Source organism: Cetorhinus maximus, chromosome 8 (assembly GCF_964194155.1).
Source record: "Cetorhinus maximus chromosome 8, sCetMax3.hap1.1, whole genome shotgun sequence".
Taxonomy (NCBI): Eukaryota; Metazoa; Chordata; class Chondrichthyes; order Lamniformes; family Cetorhinidae; genus Cetorhinus; species Cetorhinus maximus.
In genome coordinates this window covers 85,712,852-85,730,332 of record NC_135886.1, presented here as the reverse complement: position 1 = coordinate 85,730,332, position 17,481 = coordinate 85,712,852, and positions in this window count along the sequence as shown.

The following is a 17,481-nucleotide window of genomic DNA, read 5'->3' as shown; positions in this document are numbered from 1 at the left end:
CATGAATGGTGGCAGACAGTTAAACAACTCACTGGAGGAAGGGGATCCTCAAATATCTCCATCCTCAATGATGGGGGAGCCCAGCATATCAGTGCAAAAGATAAAGCTGAAGCGTTCGCAACAATCTTCAGCCAGAAGTGCCGAGCGGATGATCCATCACGGCCTCCTCCAGAGGTCTCCAGCATCACAGATGCCAGTCTTCGACCAATACGACTCATTCCATGTGATATCAAGAAACGGCTGAAGGCACTGGATACTGCAAAAGCTATGGGCCCTGACAATATTCCGGCAATAATAATGAAGACTTGTGCTCCAGAATTTGCCGCGCTCCTCGCCAAGTTTTTCCAGTACAGCTGCAACACTGACATCTATCCGACAATGTGGAAAATTGCCCAGGTGTGCCCTGTACACAAAGAGCAGGACAAATTCAACCCAGCCATTTACCGCCCCATCAGCCTACCCTCATTCATCAGTAAAGAGATGGAAGGGGTCATCAATAGTACTAGCAATAACCTGCTCACTCGCGCTCAGTTTGTGTTCTGCTAGAGCCACTCAGCTCCTGACCTCATTACAACCTTGGTTCAAACATGGACAAAAGAGCTGAACTCCCGATGCGAGATGAGAGTGACTGCCCTTGACATCGAGGCTGCATTTGATCGAGTGTGGCATCCGGGAGCCCTAGCAAAAATGGAGTCAATGGGGTTTGGGGAAAACTCTCCACTGGTTGGAGCCATACCTAGCACAAAGGAAGATGGTTGTGCTTGTTGGAGGTCAATCATTTCAGTTCCAGGACATCACGATAGGGTTCCTCAGCGTAGTGTCCTAGGCCCAAAGCTGCTTCTTCAATGACCTTCCTCCCATCATAAGTTTGGAATGGGAGATGGTCGCTGATGATTGCACGATGTTCAGAACCATTCATGACTCCTCAGATACTGAAGCAGCCCATGTCCAAATGCAGCAAGACCTGGATAATATCCAGGCTTAGGCTGACAAGTGGCAAATAACATTCATGCCACAAAAGTGTCAGGCAATGACCATATCCAACAAGAGAGAATCTAATCATCGCCCCATCACATTCAATGGCATTACCATTGCTGAATTTCCCACTACCAACATCCTGGCGGTTATCATTGACAAGAAACTGAACTGGACTAGCCATATAAATACTGTGGCTCCAACAGCAGGTCAAAGATTAGGAATCCTGTGGCGAGTAACTCACCTCCTGACTCCCCAAAGTCTGTCCACCATCTACAAGGCACAATTCAAGAGCGTCAAGCCTGGCTGAGTGCAGCTCCCACAACACTAAAGAAGCTTGACACCATCCAGGACAAAGCAGCCCGCTTGATTGGCACCACATCCACAAACATTCACACGCTCCACCACCGACGCACAGTGGCAGCAGTGTGTACCATCTACAAGATGCACTGCAGTGCCTCGCCAAGGGTCCTTAGACAGCACCTTCCAAACCTATGACCACTACCATCTAGAAGGACAAGGGCAGCAGATACATGGGAACACTACCACCTGGAAGATCCCCTCCAAGCCACACACCATCCTGACATGGAAATATATTGCCATTCCTTCACTGTTGCTGGGTCAAAACCCTGGAACTCCCTCCCTAACAGCACTGAGGGCGTACCCACTCCACATGGACTGCAGCGGTTCAATAAGGCAACCACCTACTCAAGGGCAATTAGGGATGGGCAAAAAATGCTGGCCCAGCCAGCGATGCTCACATCTCATAAATGAATTAGAAAATAAAAATTACGGACAGGCGCCTGCCTGACCCAAACGAAAGTAGAATGACACACGAAGGCGTTGAGCGAGTGCACCGGCACTATTGTGCACTCGTGCTATATTTTGGTTGAGGCACGCGCGTGGGAGTCAGCAGCATGCCTGCTGATAATTAAGCGGCCTATTACGGCCCTTAATCGATTAATTGATTGGAATTTTTTGCTGCCTGTCCAACCTTACAGTTGGCGGGCAGACAAAAAGGTCAAGCGGCCTTTGGATTTTTTAGGAAACTTCATCCACAGGCGGGATGAGGTTTCCAGCAGCAAATAAAAATAAAATTAAAAATTTTAAATTTAATTTATAACATGTCCCTGCTTATGTGACATAGTCATATGAGGGGACACATTTTTAACATTGCTAACTTTTTTATTTTTAATGTTATAAATCTTCAGCTCCCTGAGTCAGCTCTCTGCCTTAGGGAGATTTCATTGCATGCACCCGTGTACATGAGCGTAATTCCATGCTCACGCTCCTCCCGCCCCCACCCCAGCAGCTTGCGTTTCACGCTGGCTGGCCATTAATTGGCCAGCCAACGTAAAATCGGTGTCGGGGCCCGATTGCGGCCAGCTTCGCGACCGTTCCCTGGCCTGTCTGCCACGCCAGCCCGATAAAGTAAAAGTCCTGGTCTACAACATTAGCTGGAACTCTAAAATGGTACCAGTGGTGTTAAATCAGCATTGCACTGTGATTGACATCATGATCTGCCTGCCCTGCATACATGAATGCTCATGATATCAACTATAAGGTGTTCCGCAAGATTTACCCCATAAGTTTGTTTTTGTGCACCACAGCAGCCATTTTTACACTCTAGGAGCATTCTTGGCACCCAAAAAATAGGCATAAATGATCCCAAATTTTCACCCAGTAAACTAATATAAGCAAAAGCGCACGTAAGTAACTTGTACATTGGTGCAACAGTCTTAGTGAATCATTCTATATCTGTATGAATCACTAGCTAACAGTAACATCTCTATTAAAAAGGCAATTAATGAGATTTACAAGTGAAAACAAAATTGACTAACTGAACGATCCTGGCAGATTTATCGCACTCCTGATCCAACTATATTTCCAAAGAGAAATGATTGTTATAACGGTTATTAATATTGAAGGAACAATGATAATGTGACATTATCTCATGAATGATAACATCCATCAAACACAGTAAACCACAATAAAATAGCTATAACATATAATCTTAGAACTAGACTATACGTGATGAAGAAATTAAATTTGCGTACTTTATTACTTGCCATTCTGGTCTATTGTTTAAGGTTTCCACAGCAGTAGTCATTACAAATTCATACAATACTCCCAATACCTCTAAATACTTAATGGTCATGTTCCATATCAGCTTATTTGGCACTGTTATTAGAGGACAGTTTTTACAGATTCCCTTCTTCTTCTCCCCTTTACACCTCACAACGCACACTCATAAGATTGAAAGGCCTCTTATAGGGCTAGGTTTTAATTCAGTGCAGGGCAGTAAATTCAGTGTTGCAGATTAGCCAGTGTGCTGGATTTCCCTTTCTATTTTATTCTATGATATGCTACTACTGGTTTACTGGCTTGTGATGAAAGTTAAAATCTACCACATAAAATTTAAACCCCTATTCTGATTAATTTGCCTATATTTCAAGCTGTTGACACTACCAGATCTTACTATCCTGATTCAGTATTGAATCATTAATAAGGCAACTATGTGATTAACAACCCTTTGCAAGCCTTCAGGCTCACAAAAAAATCAAACGGGATAAACAGGCAAATAATAAATAAGCACAGACACTACTGAGTTGCCTGCATTTTGAGAGCTGCATGGTTAAGCCTCGAAGGCCCAATGTGGATCTAGTGTTGCAGACTATATATCCCTGATGTACAATTTATATGCTGAGTGTTCTTCCTTGTTCCTTGGTAATTGTGTTCTGTATGGATGACTCTTCATCAGCATTTTTAATTTATTTGATTTGACACTCATAGGTCATATTAACATCGGTTGAGTGAAGGATTCTAACATGTTTCCTATCTTGTATCTGCGTTTTTCTTGTTGAGGAATTGATTTTTAAAAATTCATTCACGGAAAGTGGGTGTTGCTGGCTAGGCCAGCATTTATTGCCCATCCTTAATTACCCTTGAGAAGGAGGTGATGAGCCACCTTCTTGAACCGCAGCAGTCTATTTGTCACACGTGCACCCACAATGCTGTTACGGAGAGAGTTCCAGGATTTTGACCCAGTGACAGTGGAGGGACTGCAATGTATTTCCAAGTCAGGATGGTGTGTGACGTGGAGGGGAACTTGCAGGTGGTGGTGTTCCCATGCATCTGCTGCCCTTGTCCTTCTGGGCGGTGGAGGCTATGGGGTTGGGTCTGCTGTCAAAGGAGCCTTGGCAAGTTGCTGCAGTGCATCTTCTGGATGGTGCACACTGCTGCCGCCGTGCATAGGTGGTGGAAGGAATGAATGTTTAAGGTGGTGGATGGGGGTGCCATTCAAGTGGGCTGCTTTGCCCTGGATGGTGTCAAGCTTCTTGAGTGTTGGAGCTGCATCATCCAGGCAAGTGGAAAGTATTCTATCACACTCCTGGCTGGTGCCTTTTAGATAGTGAACAGGATTTAGGGAGTCATGAGGTGAGCTACTTTCTGCAGAATTCTCAGCCTCTGACCTGTTCTTGTAGCCACGCTATTTATATGGCTAGTCCAGTTCAGTATCTGGTCAATTGTAATCCTCCCAGGATGTTGATTGTAGGAGATTCAGCAATGGTAATGACATTGAATGTCAAGGGGTGATGTTTGGATACTCTGTTGTTGGAGATGGTCATTGCCTGGCACTTGTGTGGAGCAAATGCTACTTGCCACTTAGCAGCCCAAGTCTGAATATTGTCCAGGTCTTGCTGGATATGGATATGGACTGCTTCAGTGTCTGAGGAGTCACAAATGGTGCTGAAAATTATGCAATCATCAGCGAACATCCCCACTTATGACCTTATGATGGTGCGAAGGTCACTGATGAAGCAGCTGAAGATGGCTGGGCCTAGGACACTACCTTCAAGAACTCCTGCAGTGATGTCCTGAGACTGAGATGATTGACCTCCAACAACCACAGCCATCTTCCTTTGTGCTAGGTCTGGCTCCAACCAGTGGAGAGTTTTCTCCGATTCCCATTGACTCCAGTTTTGCTAGGGCTCCCGGATATCAAATGCTGTCTTGATGTCAAGGACAGTTCCTCTTACCTCATCTTTTGAATTCAGCTCTTTATTCCACGTCTGTATCAAGGCTATAATGAGGTCAGGAGCTGAGTGGCCCTGGCACCAGTGAGCATGTTATTGCTAAGTAAGTGCCTCTTGATAGCTCTGCCAATGATACCTTCCATACTTTGCTGATGACTGAGAGTAGACTGAGGGCAAGTTGGATTTGTCCTTCTTTTTGTGGACAGGATATACCTGGACAATTTTCCACAATACTGGGTATATGCCAGTGTTATAGCTGTACTGGAACAAATTGGCTAGGGGCGCAGCTCATTTTGGAGTACAAGTCTTCAGTATTATTGCTGGAATGTTGTCAGGGCTCAAAGCCTTTGCAGGTTGCTAGAACTAGACAAGGTGGAGCTGTTGATTTATCTGTCAATGACTTGTCTTGGTTTCTTTTAAATGTTTCTGAATCTGTTCATTGTGCACACTGCCTGAAACTACATACAACCATTTTATTTTGGGTGCACTTTGATATTCCTCTCTGTAAGCTTTCTTTTAGCTATGTTAATTTAATAATTGTTCTTAGTTTGTTAGTTCATTTTTCCTTGTTTATGTTGGTGATCAATCATTTTTAATAAAGTTGCAACTCTTGATTTGTATATTAGCACAATTTTTTATGATTCATGGTCACAGATAAAATATTCTGAAGAAAATGGCCTGTAACAATACAGGCTTGTGTACATAGATATTTTTCCTCAGGTGTTGAATTTCCCAGGTGATTTGAAAAGGCTTCCTCACTAGAGGTTTTTTGAACAATATCAGGAAAGCCTTTTCACACCAATTAGGGAAGCAGCTTCTATCAGATCATGACGGAGCAGACCAAGCCAAGTCACATAATGGCAAGCATTAGCTACATTCAGGATACAGAGTGTGGAGCACCAGCCTGTAAAAAGATGAGTGAAAAACAAGCAACCAGCTTGGACATGCAATTTTGGCATTTTAATGTTTTTGCCCTTTTTTTCTAAAAGTGTTGTGCAACAAATGGTTCTCAAATAAATGTATAGCGTTCTGTTGTAAACATAAAGACCAGATCACACATTCAAAAACTGTGTCCATTAAAGAATACACAATGTTTGTCTAACAAATGTGGAAATGCTTTATTGGGATAAAAAATAATTATTTTAAACATGAGGGTTAATCAGAATTCTGCTTGATTCAAAAGTGATTTTATCATTTGCAACCCACTTTCAGTTTGTAGCATATTGACCATGGTGCCTACTGCAAAAGATTGGATGCACCAGTTAAAAATTATTTGATTGTATACTTGTTTGCAGGTAAAATGATATCTAATTTTCCTCATATTTGTCTCCCTCTTTGCCTTTTAAAAATCATGTGTGCTGCTATTAAGTGGGTGGGTGAGTTAACTTGATACCAGTCACAACCAGTACTACTTATAGCTGTTCAGAGTAGCTTATTGAAAGTTTGCTTTATGCTTTTCCATTTCCCTCAAATATGGGTATGCATCCTCAGAAAATAAAGATTACTGGTTCAATGTCATGGAGCAGAAAACATTTGAGTTTCTCCATTCCATGGAGCATCATTTTGATGCTTCAACAGAAACTACGTGATCCATATATTTTACACCATCATCAATGTTAACAAAACTGAAACTTATTGCTTCTGAATTGCAAAGTCTGTTTGAAATAGTTTATTTTCCCAAAAGACACAAAGAAAATAGTTATGTTTAAAGAAGAAATTCTGACGGTTACTGAAAACTGGAACGTGACATGTCTGAGATACACCAACATGTTCCACTGGGGCCTCAGTATAATACCTGCACCACAAGCAGCTATATCGTGATGTTCAAACTCAATTTTATGCCAACAAAATTCTAGAAATATATATTTCATTATAATTGATTGATTTTGGCAGAAGTTCAGGATATTCAATCCTGACTGTGATGAAAAATATCTCAAAACCCATAATTACCCAGACAACCCACATTAAATTTAGCCAGCTGTCTCTTTTCTATGTATAAGCTGTGGTGTTCACCAGTATTAGTTGCAGAAAACATTGCTCCAATCACAGAATATCACTTCATTTCTATTCAAGCCATGTGATTCAACCACAGAAGTCTATCAGTTGCTTGCCTCCATAATGCCTCTGCAAGGAGAAAGATACTAAAAGATTAAGTAATAGTAAATCTGTACATATAACATTGGCTAATCTAGTTTGCAATGTATTCCAAGGTGGTGACTTTGCCTAGAGTTGAAATTACACTAATGAACTATTTAACCATTAGTCCTTTGGCATATTGTGCTACTTTAATCTTTCGTGTTACCGCCATGGAAAATGTGTGACTGTGCATTCCTAAAATATATATTGTTTTACTTGTATTGGAGCATAAATTTTCACCTAAACCTTCAAGAACAAACTTGGCCCAGAAACTGTTCGATTCATGATCCCAAAAGATCTCAAGAAGAAGAGTAGCATGTTGGTGCCATGCAGCACTGACTCTGGGGGAGTTTGTGAAGGCAGTGAGAGAGTAGCTCATTAGCAAGTTGGCAGTTAGGGGAACCTCTGTCATTTGTCTGCTCCATGCTACCAGACACACTGACCTCGTTCCATGCTTGACAGTGGATGGGATTGCAAAGCGTATCCTCTTACCCCTGTGTCGAGCAATTGTACTACCAGCATGTGACCAACTGGAACAATGTTTCTAGATTTTAAACAAATTGATTTTTCCCTGGTCCAAACCGCTGAACTGTCCAAGTACATCTCACCTCATTGGGTATACCAACTGTCACTGCAACACCAAATGAAGTAAGTGATGAGAAGCTGACGGAATAGCTTGGAATTTCAAGTCCAGTATCTTTTCTAGAGCTTGAGTAATTTTTTGGACATGTAATCAGATGACAATGACATTTGCAAAACAAGCTTTTGTATTCTAACAATAGCTTATCAGAACAATGAAATGTAAAAAATATGTTTCTAAATGCCAGCCTATCCGGGTAGTCCAGTGCAAATTGTAAACCATTTTTACAGAAATTCAGAGTTCAAGTAATTGCATCCAATTAGAAATTGATGGTTGTAATTGCATAGAGTGGAATAGAGAGATAGGTATTGTCGGAAATAGCTCTTATCATGAAGATAATGGCAGCCACAGTGCAGAAATGATTTGGTACGTCCCTTCTGTCGGGTCGCTTTGCTCGTGAACACGGTTGCACGTCTATCTACTGGTGGGTGAGTTGGCAAACAATATACTGCAGACGCAGAGACCAATGTAAGATGAAGCACATGCAGTTTATTTACTCAAGTAACAGAGCACCAACATAATAGGCAAAATTTTTAGCTCCGCAGGCAGGCGCAAGCCCGACCCGCTCGGGTGTAAAATGTCGCACGTTGATATCGGGCGAGCAGCCCAATGTCAACTTGCAGTCGCACGATATTTCAATCAGCGGGCACCTGCCGGAGTTGGCAGTGCGCCCACCGACAATTAAAAGGCCTGTTGAGGCCATTAAAGAATCAAATGAATGGAATTTTTTGCTGCCCATCCAACCTTATGGTTGGCGGGTAGACGAAAAGACTAAGTGGCCTTTGCACTTTTTAGGAAACCTCATCCACGGGCGGGATGAGGTTTCTTAAAGCAAATTAAAATAAAAAATTTAAAATTTAATTAATAATATGCCCCTGCTCATGTTAAAGAGTCACATGAGGGGACATGTTTTATTACATTATTTATTTCTTTGTTTTATTTTTGAAAATGCTTCATCTCAGAGCTGAGGCACAGAACTGCCTCAGGGAGATTATGAAGCGTGCACTCGCATGCAAGGTCACGCTCGCCCCCCTCGGCCTCCTATCCCCGCTCACACAGGCAGCACTAAGCGCTGTTGCTCGCATTTCACACTGGGCAGTCCTTAATTGGCCCGCCAGCGTGAAATCGCCTTCTGGCCTCGATTGTGGGCGGCGGTTGGCATCCCGACCACCCCCACGCGCCCCCGCCAAGCCTGCCCGACAAGGGTGAAATTCTGCCCAATGTGTGCAACCGGACCCTATTCTAAACTACTGATTAACATTATAGCCGGCGCTGCACAGCAATTGAGTAATACAGTCACATGGTCAATCTGCTCACATTCTCTTAAAGGTGCATTGCACCTCTGATTACCACATAACCTGAAAATTTAAAAAGCTTGAAACATTCTGTATATTGCTTTTCCTGGCAATTCAAATAATAAACTTGACTGATGTGGTAGGGAGTTGTCACTATTTCCACCATGTCTTCTGGGATAAACCAAAAATATCCGAAGTTTGAATGAATTTCAAACTGTCTCCTTTCAATACCTAAACTCTCAACAAAGGACTTGCCCAATCAGAAATGTTGAAGTTCAGCACTGGAGAATAAGAGTAACTAGATCCTGAAATGTATGTGATATTAGTACATAAATGCTTGATATTTTTATAGCAAATTCCTTCCTCCACTGTTTGAGGTAGTGACAAAGTAGTGGTGAATCTTTGAATTACTGATGGTTGCACGTTCATTTATTGTAGGCATGCAGTCCAGAGGGAATCAGTGCAATGCATGACAGGGGAGCAGATATTTGCTTCTATATTTCTTCCCTCCATTTCACCTTTAACTTTTCCACACACAAAAAAAATTGTATCCTTATTGATTTTCTCCCCCAAGGCATGAACAGCTTCTGTTGTTGGTACAAGACAAAACATGTCACTTATTTTTAACCATTTTATATCACATTATGATTCTTCAAAAGCTTGTATTGTGAGACGTTCTTCTGTTTTAATGAAAGAAGAAATGTATGGGAACAAGAGTGTAATAAAATATTGAATAGAGCATCTTCATCTGACAATGCTGAGATGGATCTCATCGAAGAAGAGCTGATAAGTTAAAATTAATGCAAGTGAATACTAATATCAATACAAACAGACCAGTGGCCCTAATAGAAGCCATTTTTCTAAAGAAATCTAACAATATGCCCATTAGTGTTCATATCTCCTTCTTGCCATTCACCATTACCTGTTTAAATTTGATCCATCAAAATGACATGTCTGAAAAGAAGATTCATTGTTCAGCTGATCCAGAGTCACACTTTAATGAGCATAAATTTACTACAAGCTGTCCAACAAGTATAAAAATTAACAAAATTGGTGAAATGAATGATAGGTCTGAGCTGGCAATGAGATAAAAGGTGAAATGCATGGGATTTTGGAAATATTTGGATTATTTGCAAAGTCAGTTAACAGCATTGGGAAAAATGCAATTGGCAATTTTGTGAAGCTAAATATGGAAAGACACAGAGAATAAAATAATCATGTTTAAAAGGGTAAGAGATATTAAAAAGAAAAAAAAAATTAACTTATGTTTATATGGTTCCTTTTAAGTCCCAAAGCACTTTACAACCAATGAAGTATATTATGTCAATAACATCAGAAACTACAATAATAGTTGCTATTGTAAAAATATTCTCTCTTTATCATCATGGATTTAACAGACAGGTAATAGTTAATAGATGGGTGGATTTATTCACAAGAAATAAGCCTTTGTTTTTTGACTGAGTACTTTTGTGCATGTGTTTACATCAGGGGAGCCTGATGGCCATCTAACCCAGAGAGCCTAGCTGGAAAGTGTGGAACCCAGGGAGTGAAGCATGTTTTCCCTCTGCTTGCCATTTTTTGCCAGTTTGCTGCTTGCCTGTAAAAGGTAAAAACCTCGGATGGGAAAGAAGATCCAAATTCAGGATCTGTGGAGAAGATCAGGAATTTGGGGTTGGGGAGGGGTGGTTAGTGGTGGACAGGAACATGCAAAGGGAGAAGGACAGATGTTTGGAGTGGGTGGGGGTGAAGAAAGTGAATGCAGCTCTGTGGTAAAGTGAGGTACCCTGTCCCATTAAGAGAATACAAGTGTACTGATCATGTGACAGCACTGACGAATCACTGCACAGAGTGGGCAACTGGGAACCATAAGTCTAGTTCTGGAGGTTTCTGAGTGAACACATATGATCTGGTGCTTTGCCCTATGTGTCAATAAACCATCACTGTTTATTCTTACATCAGTCTCTCCCCATTATTGATTGCAAGCAGCAACTGAATAGAACATAGGAAGGCATGCAGTCAGAGTTTGGTTGGCCAAATAACTCATTTACCCAAGACACAAAGGTGGCGACGAGGATAAAGAACAAAAGAAAATAAATTTCAAGACAGGTGAGCAAAGCATTGGAAAGAGCATCCGTACTTAACTTGTAAAATAGGCGACAGCCGGCAATCGGAACAAAAGGCAGTGCTACAGTTTAAAATTTTAAAAACCCTATAGAATCGTAATCATGGGGATCCCACCAAAACGCAAAAAGAGTGCGAAACCCAGCAGAGAAAAGCCAACAGCTGCAGAGACAGAGTTAAAATAATGGTGACTGCTCTTAAAGCGGCAGGCAATACATTTAAAATGGTAAATACATGAAAAATGGCTAAGGACAGAAAATTATGAGACCCCAGAGAGAGGGTGGCTCCACGGTAAGTCAAACACCTAAATTCGTCATTACCTGGAAAGCCTATCGGAAGTGCAGTCCCCTTGCAGTCATTCACAATGCCGCAGTTCGGGCGGTCCATTCAGCCCCACTTCAGATGACTGGTCTCAGTATGTTGAACGGCTAGCGTTCTTTTTTACCGCTAACGACATCGTGGGGGAGGAAAAGAAGAGGGCTATTCTTTTGTCCACATGCGGGACCAAAACTTACGGGCTGATCCGCAGCCTCACATCACCTAGTGCCCCAGATTCAAAGACCTTCGACGCATTAATAAAAATTGTACAGAGCCACCTGACACCAAAGCCCTCAGTCACTATGCAGCACTTCAAGTTCAATTCCAAGAACAGGCTTCCAGAGGAAACAATAGCTGACTATGTGGCCATTTTAAAGTCATTAACTGAGGCATTGAGAATTCGGAATGTCCATTAGTGATTTGCTGAGAGACTGGCTGATATGTGAGATTGGAGATGATACTATCTGAAGGCTTTTGCTAGCCGAACCTAGTCTAGACTTCAATAAGGCATTAGAATTAGCTACCACGATGGACAGTGCTGTTCGAAATTCCAAAGCTAAAATAGATACACAAAATGGCGCCGTCCATCTGGTTGAGCGGGACAATCTGGCAACAAAAGGCACAAAAACTTTGGACTCCAAAGAAAGTTGAAAAACGGTCTCTAGATCCAGACCATTGAGAAACAACGGTACTGCAGTGAAAACCCACAAAATAAATGAGAGGGATACACCAAGGCCTCCAGTGAGTGAACAACTCAAACAAGTCAAGTGCTTTTTCTGCCACTGCTATAGCCACATGAGGCGGCACTGCAGAGAAAGACTAAAACAACACTATAAAGGCAGAAGGAAAAATCGTGAAATATGCCTCATGGAAGAGCTAGAAGAAATAGAATCAGGCATCCATTCATTATATAGCCTCAAAGTAGGTAGAACCAAGCCAATCCAAGTAGTCATTACAGTTAACAGACAACCCATCCAGATGGAAGTTGATACGAGAGCGTCAATGTCTGTCATTGGGAGCATACATTTCGATATCTGAGTAAAGGAACCCAGCCTTTGAAGTTAGAAGTTTCGGACATAAAGCTGAGGGCATACATGGGCGAAGAAATAAATGTGAAAGGGGTACGTCAAGTTAAGGTGCAGTATGAGGAACAGTCTGCAAAATTACTCCTATTTTAATGTCAGGCAGGGCGATGAGTCTGCTCGGAAGGAACTGGTTGGGAAAGATAAATTTGAGGGTGCACAAAGCTCCCAATTTGAAACCAGAAGTGTTGCTGCAAGAGAAAATGAACATGCAAAGACCCAATGAGAGAAGTGTTAGCCCCGGACAGAGTTCAAGCTGAAGTCAGCATCCTTCAAAAGGAAATGGAAAATCTATTAAAGGACTTTCGTGTGCTGCAAAATTCAATCAACTCCCAATTTGTGCCACGAGAAAGATATGAAGAAGAAATGGAAGAGTTAAACCTGTCTCTGGCCAAGTTAAGGAACAAATTAGCTGAGAAGAGGCAACAATATGCGATTCTCCAGGAAACTATTAATGAGCATAGGAAAGTATTGGAAGAGCTAAAGCAGCAGCTGCATAAAAGCCCTGAAGTTTTAAAGCTAGAAGGCCCTGAATTCTCAGAAGAGCTGTTGGAAAACCCAACGACTGAGTTTATGCATGTTCAGCTTGAGGTTGTTGGGATACGATACTCAACCCATCAATGAAGGCCTCCTGAGAGACGTGACCTGTAAACAGTTATTGTGTAAATAGTTAATGCATTTTAAACTTGTTAGCTGTACTTTTAAGTAAAGGGGGAGGGATGTGGTAAAGTGAGGTAACCTGTCCCTTTAAGAGAATACAAGTGTATTAATCATGTGACAGCACTGATGAATCACTATACTGCGTGGGCAACTGGGAACCATAAGCCTAGTTCTGGAGGTTTCTGAGTAAGCACATATGATATGGTGTTCTGCCCTATGTCTCAATAAACCATCACTGTTTATTCTTACATCTCTCACTGTTATTGACTGCAAGTAGCAACTGAAGAGAACATAGGAAGGCGTGCACCAACTAACTCATTTACCCAAGACATAAAAAGCTCTAACACTCTAAGCTTTATGCCATCCCGGGACAAAGCAGCCTGCTTGATTTGCACCCCATCCGTTACCTTAAATATTCACTCCCTCCACCTTTACTCACATGGCTGCAGTATGCACCATTACAAGATGCACTGCAGCAACTCACCAAGGGTTTTACAAAAGTATCACTGAATACCCAGAGATAAAATCAAAAAACTGCAGATGCTGGAAATCCAAAACAAAAACAGAAATACCTGGAAAAACTCAGCCGGTCTGGCAGCAGCGGCGGAGAAGAACAAAGTTGACGTTTCAAGTCCTCATGACCCTTCAACAGAACTAAGTAAAAAAATTTTTTACTTTTATTTAGTTCCGTTGAAGGGTCATGAGGACTCGAAACGTCAACTTTGTTCTTCTCCGCCGATGCTGCCAGACCTGCTGAGTTTTTCCAGGTATTACTGAATACCCAGACTCTGACCTGCGCTTGCAGTCACTATTTATGTGGCTGATCCATCAAGGTTTCTGATCAACGGTGTCTCCCCTAGGATGTTGATGTTGGGATCAAACAATGGTAATTCCATTCAATGTCAAGAGGAGGTGGTTAGACTGTCTCTACTGGGAGATGGGCATCGCCTGGCACTTGTGTGGCTGAAATGATCCTTGCCACTTATCAGCCCAAACCTGGATATTTTCCAAATCTTGCTGCATTTTGGCATGCACTGTTTCATTATCTGAGAAATTATGAATGGAATTGAACACTGAACAACCCTCAAGAGCCCCCAATTTCTGACTTGATGAGGTAGGGAAGGTCATTGATGAAGCAGCCGAAAATGTTTGGACCTAGGACACTACCCTGAGGGATTCCTGCAGTGTTGCCCAGTGGCTAAGCTGATTGACCTCTAACATCCACAACCATCATCTCCTTTTGTGACATGTATGACTCCAGTCAGTGGAGCATTTTGCCCCTGATTCCCCGTGGACTTCAGTTTCACTAGGGCTCCTTGAAGCTGCACTCAGTTGAATGCTGCCAAGATGTCAAGCACAGTCACTCTCAACTTTGGTATTCAGCTCTTTTGTCCATGTTTGGATGGACAAACATGTCCATGTTCATAGAGCTGAGTACTGAATACAAAAGAGAAAGGGTTAGCGTATGTGGTGAAAAGGAAAATAAGTCAAATGACATATATAAAACAAATCATATCATTAAAAGCCATTGATAATTTAACTTGAAAAGGGGAAATGTTGTTACAGTAACAATTCCACTGTTAATCTTACATTGCAACGTCTTTGCAGTTTTTCTTCAAGAGAAGGCAATGGGCTAAATTTTCCAGGGAGTTGGGGGAGGGGATAGTGGGGAAATGCTCACCTGTACCCCCACCCCCCCCACCCTCCCACCCCCCCCAATCAGATTGGCCAGCAGCTCCCATTGTCCTAACACTGGCAGACCTGAGTAGTGGCTGCAAGGAGATCCTGGGAAGATAAGGACTTGGCCTCCAGATTCAGGTAAATCCAGGGTTTTGCACTGGGAGAGATTGGGGAGCCTAATGAGGGATGCAAGGGGTGTTGGGGAGCGCATTTTGAAGGCCAGGCAGGAAGGTACAAAGCAGGGTTAGATCATAGGGTGGTGTTGCCCTAGATGGGCACAGGGCACCCCCCGCACTCCCTAAAGGAGGAAACCCCCTTCCTATCCGACCTTTCACCAAAGCTGGTGAAAGAATCATCTGCTCACTCTAGTCCGGCTTCTGCCGCCCAACATATTATGGCAGTGGAGGCGGATTGAGGGCCTTAAGTGGGCAATAATTGGCCACTTAAGGACCTCAATAGACCTAAGGATGGGTGAGCTAGTGGATACTTTAACCACCCCCACCCCCACCCACCCCTGCCCCCAGGATTATGAGGATCAGTCGGGGGTGAGTGGGAAGGCAGTGGGCTAGCCACCCAACATATTTTACGTGTCCCTCCTCCACCCCAAACCCCTGCCGAAAACACACCCAGAAGGGAGTTGTAAAATCCAACCCTATAAGTAAATAATTTACATGAGCATGAAATTAGGTCACTATTAGCAATGTAGCTTTTGTATAACTTACTCGAACAAATAATATATTGTTCCAAAAGATTGTACTCACATTGCAGTTTAAGCCTGTTTCATTGGCAGCCATGATGGAGTGTCAGACACAACAAGTTCATCTGTCACTCCTGACAATTGGGAAAGAAGCAGCTATTTGTGTGATTCACTGGATGGAGAAAAATATAAAATATTAATAAACAGTCTCTTCCAAAAGGTTAAGGCTATTTTCTCTGTACATTAATATATTTAAAGTGTATTCTAGTCCATGAAATTTTCTTATCGTCTGTTATATTGGAGAGACTGAAATTTTCTGATTGTGTGCTGGCTGAGTAACTAGAATTTGGAACATGCACCAGCTTGCAAAATGCTACTTAAAGCATAAATCAGACTTTCAAGGTAGTCCATTCAGAGTCATTCCCCACTAAGAACCTTTTGACAAGTTGTCCTTGAACATTTTCATTGAAATTCTGAGGGATGTGCCTAAGGTGAAGACATAACAATCAGTCAACTGGTCAAATGTACAACAACAATAATTTGCATTTAAATACCCCCATTAAGCATCCCAAGAAGTTTCACAGGAGTATTACCCAACAAAATTTGATGATAGGCCAGCTGAGAAGATCTTAGAACAAGTTTGATCAAAAAGGTAGGTTTGAAGTTCTTAAAGGAGAAGGAGAGAGAGGTGGAAAGGCTTTGAGAGGGAATTCCTGAGCTTTGGGCCTAGGCTTTTGCTTCTGCTTCTGCTATAGTCATGTCAGCATCACATATCTGTAATCTGCCAACATTTATATAGGTAGTGCTAGCTTCTTCTTCTTAGGCAGCCCCTCAGGGTCGAGGATGACTTGCTTACACACTAAAAATGAGTTCTCAGGTGACTGAAGAGTCCAATGTATGACCTACATTCTGTGTCACAGGTGGGGCAGACGATGGTAGGGGAATGGGTGGATGGGCTGCCTGGGTTGCTACGGGCTCCTTTCGCTGTTGACACTTGGCTTCACCTAACCCTTTGCAATGAGACTCGAGGTGTTCAACTTCTTACCGATGCTTCCCCTCCACTTTGAGTGGTCTTAGTCCAGGGATTCCCAGGTGTAGGCGAGAATGTTGCACTTTTTCAAGGAACCTTTGAGGGTGTCCTTGAAGCATTTCCTCTGCCCTTCTGCGGCTTGCTTACCGTGTCAATGGTCTGAGTAGAACGCTTGTTTCAGGAGTCTTGTGTAGGCATGTGGATGATGTGGCCTGCCCCGCCTGAGCGTGGTCAATGCTTCGATGCTGGGAATGTTGGCCTGACCGAGAACACTGACGTTGGTGGGCCTATCGTACCAATGGATTTGCAGGATCTTGCGGAGGCAGCACTGGTGGTGCTGCTCCAGAGTTTTTAGGTGCCTGCTGTACATAGTCTGCTGTACATAGTCCACGTCTCTGAGCCATTTCGGAGGGTGGGTATCACTACTTCTCTGTAGACCGTGGGCTTGATGCCAGGTTTGAGGTCCTGGTCTTCAAACACTCTCTTCCCCAGGCGTCCAAAAGCTACACTGGCACACTGAAGGGGGTGTTGATGTCATTGTTAATGTCTGCCCTTGTTGATAGTAGACATCCAAGTATGGAAAGTGGCTCACGTTGTCCAAGGCCTCATCATGGATTTTGATTGTGGGGGGGGAAGTGTGGTGTGGCGGGGGCAGGTTGGTAGAGGACCTTTGTCTTACGGATGTTTATTGTTCTCTTGTATGCCTTGATGAAGGTGTTGACGATGGCTTGGAGCTCGGCCTCCGAGTGTGCGCAGACGCAAGCGTCATCTGCATACTGTAGTTCAATGACAGAGGATGGGACGACCTTA